Source organism: Eleutherodactylus coqui, chromosome 6, assembly GCF_035609145.1.
Source record: "Eleutherodactylus coqui strain aEleCoq1 chromosome 6, aEleCoq1.hap1, whole genome shotgun sequence".
Lineage (NCBI taxonomy): Eukaryota > Metazoa > Chordata > Amphibia > Anura > Eleutherodactylidae > Eleutherodactylus > Eleutherodactylus coqui.
In genome coordinates this window covers 1,715,759-1,722,816 of record NC_089842.1, presented here as the reverse complement: position 1 = coordinate 1,722,816, position 7,058 = coordinate 1,715,759, and positions in this window count along the sequence as shown.

Below are 7,058 nucleotides of genomic sequence, written 5' to 3'. Positions count from 1 at the left end.
TCTGCTAGATCCATCCTGACCCCACACATTACACACACAGCTCTACTGTATCCATCCTGACCTCACACATTACACATACAGCTCTGCTAGATCCATCCTGACCCCACACATTACACATAGCACATTACAAACACAGTTCTACTACGTGCATCCTGACCCAGCATATTACACACACATCTCTGCTACATCCATCCTGATCACCCACACAGCTGTGGTTCATCCATGCTGGTTTCCAGACATCACCAGCTCAGCAGACTCCTGGATACAGTGATCGGCCCCTGGTCATGTGATCCCTGACTCCACCCACACATGTGATCACATGACGGTAAGGTCATCACAGAGTCTGGTGTTTTCTGTCAGCTTATCCAGTACACAGTACTTTCTACCAAACTTCAGAATGGCTCCTCCCACAGCAGTGACATCACTGTAGGTCTTTCAGCCCACCGGATCTCTGTGGTGGCGGTAGGTCGGTGTTTTCTGCCATGGACTGCTGAGTTGTGAGATAACGACTTAGTTGTATTCTCATTTTGTTACTTTTGTCCCCCCCACCAAGAGCCCTGACTGTGTTCTTCTGTCGGTCAGACTGTGTTTTATATATGTTGCCATGACATCAGCAGGGGCGGAGCAGGAGAAGCACTCACACACAAACATACATGCTCATGGTTGAGTTGTCATTAGTAATTTGATTAAGGGGTGTAGTTTATAAAATGGGGTCATTGTGGGGGATCTATCATTCTGACCCCCAGGAGCCGCTGCAATCTTGGCCTGTGCAGGAAAACAAAGTGTTCCTCAAAATGTTATTAATGTTAAATTTGTACGTCTGCTAAATGGTTAAAAAACTAAAGTTTTTCCAATGAGCTTCCAGAATAGAGTAAACAGATGGAAATATAGATCTTATTAACCCCTTAGTGACCAGGCCAATGTGCCCCATTAGCATAGAATAGCTCCATAAAGGCTCTGCAGATCCCCGTGATTCTGATGTTTTTCCCCACATGTTGTACTTCATTTAGGTGGAAAAATAGTCCGATAGAATTTATGAATATTTATTAAAAGTGTCAAAATTGGGAAAATTTAATTAAAAAGTAACTTTTTTTTTCAATTTTCAATTGTAATATATCAAATATGTGCAAACAGACTGTACAAACTTTTGCTAAGATATATATTTCCATCCGTTTACTTTATTCTGGAAGCACATTGGAAAAACTTTTGTGTTTTTTTAACCATTTAGGAGATGTACAAATTTAACATTACTTTTCAGCATTTTGAGGAACACTTTGTTTTCCTGCACGAAGCCAAGATTGGAAAGGCTCATAGGAGTCAGAATGATAGAGACCCCACAATGACCCCATTTTATAAACTACACCCCATAATATATTCACTGAGGGGGTCAGGGGGATTTGGATTTGGACGCCACAGTTTTTTTTCAGGAATTCAATTTAGAGGACAAAAAGTAATATTTTTGCAAATACATCATTTTAAAGACAGTTTTTATTCTATAATTCACATGAAAATGAGGACTTTCACCCCAAAATGGATCCCCCCGTTTGTCCCGTGTTCAGAGACATCCCCATTGTGGCCCTAATCTACTTACAGGACACACGGCTCGGCCTACAATGGAGGGAACACACATTGGATTTCAGGGCACAACTGGATACATGCCCGGCCTCACTGCCCACTTGTACGGAAGAAAAATTGACTCCCTAAATATAATCCCCCCCCCATTGCCCCCGCGCCCTTTTTGGCGTTCCCCAAATCTTAGATAAAAGTAATAATGTGAACTGTGTGGTATTTCCGCAGACAGGGGTAATTACAGGGGCCGGCTGGGATGGGTACATGGGGCAATAATGCGGGTATCCCCCCTCCTCTCATGCTTTTTGGGGGGTATTTCCTGACCTCAGCGGCAGGGATGGGGTGTAAAGTGGCGCTCTGTGAGTCTCCGTAAGCTTGCGGAGGTGCGGTGGTCTCACAGAGAAGACGCTCAACAAGATGCTCCTGAACTGCAGGAAGGCGAGCGTTCCCGGGGCTTCTTGTAAATTACGTATTACAGGTAGCAGTCTGAATAACGCCGGGCTCACGCAGCCGGATGTGGGATCAGCTTGTGGAGGCCGGCCGTGGGTCCCAGCTGTGAGCCGGCCGTAGCCCTACATACGGCCGCATAATGTACTGCGCATAACTGCCTACTCACACAGGCGGTCATGCGCAGTACACCTTTTTTGTTGTTTGTATTTCCCGCACCGTCGCTTAGTGATGACCCGGGTACCCGCAGCCCGTATACAACGTAGTTGCGTATGGGCTGCGGGTATATCCACGACCATGGGGCACAATGGGCTCTATGTCACGGATCTCCGCGGTAAAATAGAACCCGCTGCACTCTGTTTTCTGCGAGTGGATTACACAATTCCGACCTGCTAATGTGAGCGGATTGTGTAATCCAATGCGATTGATCTGCGTATTACCGCGGATCAGACGCATGCGGAATCCGTAATTCCTATCCGGTCATGTGAGACCGACCGATGTTAGAGCGCTACTTTTTTATCACATGACTGGCGACCGCTCAGCAAGGTCACTGCTCCAGGCTCTCGGTCACCGTTGGTCGCTGGGAGTAAGGTTTTAAGTTTCCTGGGCTCCCCGCCTCCTGCGCATGTGTCCGGTGTTTTGCCGGCGGTCGCATGCGCAGAATCTGGGAAGGTTCACGGAGGAAGATCGCGTTGGGGTGCAAATACGCAGGCCTCCGGTAAAAAGTTTCATCTCCTCTCACCGATCGCATCAGTGAGGGGAGATGAAACTTCATTTTTTTTTTTTTTTTTTACTTTTACGTGATCGCCATTATCCATTGGATAACGGCGAACACGTGATCAGGAACCGCTCGCCGCGGCCCCCCGTGAAATCTCCAGGCTCTCGGCTCAGTTTTGTAGCCAGGAGCAGGGAGATTTTAAGTTATCCTGGCAATCCACAGCTTTTGCGCATGCGTCCGCCACATTGGCGACATGCGCAGAAACTGGGGTAAGGTCCGCGGCCTTATGTACGTACTTTCATCCTCCCTCACGGATATGATCCGTGAGGGGAGATGAAACCTAAGCTTTTTAAACTTTTTTTAAAACTTTTTAAAACTTTTTTTACTTTTTAAAAAAAACTTTTTTACACTTTTTTAACTTTAAATGATGACTGTTCTCCATTGGACATCAGTGATCATGTCCCCGGTATAATCTCTCTGCTCCTGGCTACACATGGCAGCAAGGAGCAGAGGGATTTTGAATTTCCTGGGGTCTGAGCCCCTCCGTGCACGCGCCTGATGATTAACGTCGGGCGCACATGCGCAGAAGGGGACTTCAGGTCCCGGAACACCGGGACCCGAGGTGAGTATTTTCACCTCCACTCATGGATCCGATCCATGAGGGGAGGTGAAACTTGTACCTTTAAAAAACTTTTTTGCGATCGCCGCTATCCATTGTATGATTTTATACGCCTGGTTTATCTGCTGGGAGGTGTTTCCTGATTGGTGGGGCAGTGAGGACTGCATCATTAGTCACACTGCACTATAATTACTGCTTACTTAGCTTCACAAAGACCAACAGGTTGAAACGTAGCTGCCATTTTGGCTATGAGAGAATAAAGTTTTTCCACAACTTTTTTGCACCTACTGATGCAGCCTTGCTCTCTGCTACGGATTAACCCCACAGCAAAGTCACATCCCAACTGGTGGGGTTAAAGGGTGAAGGTCAAGGGACTATTGATCCAAAGCTAAACCAGTGTGTGGCTGGTGGATCCACATCTGTTGATGCTGACAGCAGACATAATGATGCCCATTCCAATAGATCCGGCGGGCTGTCCTGCGCCTCAGCAGTGCAGCACACAAGGTACCCGGGGTGCCCAGGATCTGCCAACAGACTGCTTCCTGCAAAAATAGAGTCAGTGCATCTCGTGGCTCACTTAGAAGGCGCAGAGCGGCCCGCCGGATCTAATGGTATGGGCGGCATTAATAGGCTGAAGCCTGCATGGTGCTCTCCATGGGGCCCAAAGACCCCTCTGTCACAAAAGACACCAGTATTATAAATGACACATGGTAGCTGGAGGGCCCTGCAGCAGATTTTGCACTGGTGCCCAGATCAGACCCCATGATAAATATGGCCTCAGTGCCCTTTCAGACCTAAGACCAGACGCCAAAAAAAATGTACTCCGCTCTTCTCACTCCTTCCCTCCTGGCGCCACTTCCACTGCCGCCGCTCCAGACCCCCGGGTCCTCTTTGGCTATGGGCACTGTGCCATATCATGACACTGGTGCCTGCTTTGTCTTGACAGGGATGGCATCAGAACTCAATGCACCACCAGGTCCTGCAGTACAGGGGCACCTACTGGGAGTGAGGAATACAAACCATGCCCCCCATCCCCTGGTCCGCTGTAGCAATAAGCGCGTCCATCGCTGATGTATAGAATGTGAAGTGTTATAAACGAAAAAAAAATAATAATAACATTGTGCCCCCCCCTCCCCCCTCTCACCCCTCTCACCTCTCACCTATGGAGAAGTATCGCCAACGCTTCATTCGGGAGGAATAATACTAAGTACACTTCTCCCCTCCCCCACTCCCAATGTGTGGTCAGTGTATGAGTAATGTGCTCTTCCCGGGGGCACAGGCTCTCCCCTGCTCTCTCTTTCTATGGGGGCACAAGCAGTCAGGACTCAAACCAGCAACCTCTCATGCTTCAGGCGATGCCTCTACTGATTGAGGTATTCAGCATGCTGGACAGCTCCCCCGAGCTCTTGTAGGTCTACAGCCCCTGGCACCTTTCTTGGAGTCGATTGCCCCTTTTTTAGAAATCCCATCCCTTTATTAGACCTGTGCTTTATTAAGTACCCAACTCTTTATTAGAGGCATTGTTCCCCTTATTCGAGCCCATGGTCCCTTACTTACGTCCACCAGCCCTTTATTAAAGTTTCTCACCCCTTTATTAGAGCCACTGGTCCTTTACTAGAGCCTCAGGCCTTTATTAGAGTTTCCAACTTTTTTTATTAGAGCTCCCTGCCCATTTATTAGAGCCACCGGCCCTTTATTAGAGTCTTTAGCCCTTTTATTAGAGGCCCCAGCCCTTTATTAGAGCCCCTGCCCGTTTTTAGAGCCTCCGGCCCTTCAGTGAAGTACTCAGCCCTTTATTAGAGCCCCTGGCCTTTTTATTAGAGCTCCCAGACTCATTATTGAGGCTCCAGCTATTTTACTAGAGTCCCCAGCCCTTTTATTAAAACCCTTTTCCCCTTTATTAGACGCATTGTTTCCTTTATCAGAGCCCCCGGACCCCTTATTAGAATCCATGGACCTTTATTATAGCCCCTTGCCTATTTATTAGAATCTTCAGCCCTTTATTACAGCCCTTATCCCCTTTATTAGAGCCCCTGGCCCCATTATTAGAGCCCATAGCCCCTGAATCAGAGCCCCTGTTTTAGAGCCACCGGCCCTTTAATTAGGTACCCAGCCCTTTATTAGATACCCTGGCCCTCATTATTAGAGTCTCGAGCACCTTGATGAGAGTCCCCAGACCGTTTATTGATGCTTTATTAGAGCCCCTGTGTTATGCCAGCTGGACACACCTCACTTCAGCACGGATACAGGGTGGTACCACGTCCAAAGGCAGGACTGAGTACGGAGCTTGTGGGTAGACATAACATCTCTCTACTCTAAGGAGACAACCACAACATGAAACCTGCCTGCAAGCAGGGCGATTGTCCCGAGAAGGACGACCCTGCGCTGGAACCCAGAGACCTACCTATCCCCGGAGGGGATGCAGCTCAGACCAACTCGCAGAACTTGACTGTTCACACCTGGTGTCTGGAAACCTACACAGACACTGAACATGTCGCTGTTCACACCAACACCCCAGGAACATAGAACAGCACTGTTCATACACCTTGTGTGGCAGCTGTACAGACCCAATAAACACAACACTGTTCACATACATGCTCGGCCACCTCTACAGACACACCACACATCATGCATAAACGCAAAACCCTAGGATGACAGAGAAATCGAACACAGAAACCCCCCTCAGAGCTCACATGTATACAGATAACCCATAGCTAGTGCAAGTGTCCTCACACCAAGGAGAAAGAGTCAGACACCACACTGACATACAGGGTACAGTGTCAGGCATCATCCACCTGACACACACATAAGACATCAGACATTTGGGGGCCACACCTGTAAAAGGGAAGGGAAGAGGGGGTCTGCATATGATACAGGTGTCCAGACTATCCTCAGGGAAGGTAAGATACATACTACAGACTAGATATGCGTTAAATCAAGCTCAGAGTGGGATAAATGCAGAAAGCATAAACAGGATAAAATAACCAGCATTCTCTGGCAAGAGAAGCTGGTATTTATGTGCAGCAGACCAGGGGGATTGGCTGGAGAATACCACACCCAGTCAACTCAATTACTCCACAGCAGAGAAGGTGTGCTCATGGATACCTGTAGAACCACAGATCCCAGCCGCACAACCTAACAATACCTCCTCTTTAAAAAAGAGGACCTCTGGACCATTGGGTATAAAAAAAAATAATTAGCCCCTCCTCCAACAGACACGTGTCATACAGGACTTATCCTACGGACCTGACACCAACGCATGAATGACATACAGAAGGGGATAATCTATTGTGCACTCCTAAACAGAACCACTGCACCTTACACAACTGGCCTCAGTCACAGTAGCCTGCAAAAGACAAGTGCACAGCCCAGAGGGGAAAAGATGGGAACCCACCCTACTGACACAACGTTACATAGGACTTATCCATACGGGCCTGGTGCATGACGCATACATGTCAGGTAGGAGAGGGAATAAAACCCAGGTACACACCACACAGGGATCTGATGCAAACGGTAAGGCTGGTCATTATGTTATGTCTCCTGGGCGCACCTCGCCTCAGCACGGACGCAGGGTAGTATCGTGTCCAAATAAGACGCACTGGCTGGAACACCGAAGGACAGCGAACTGTAGAACTAACAACGGAACTCTGGAACAGATGTAGTGGCCCAGAGTTAGCGGGGCCCCTCCACAAGTATGAATGTGTT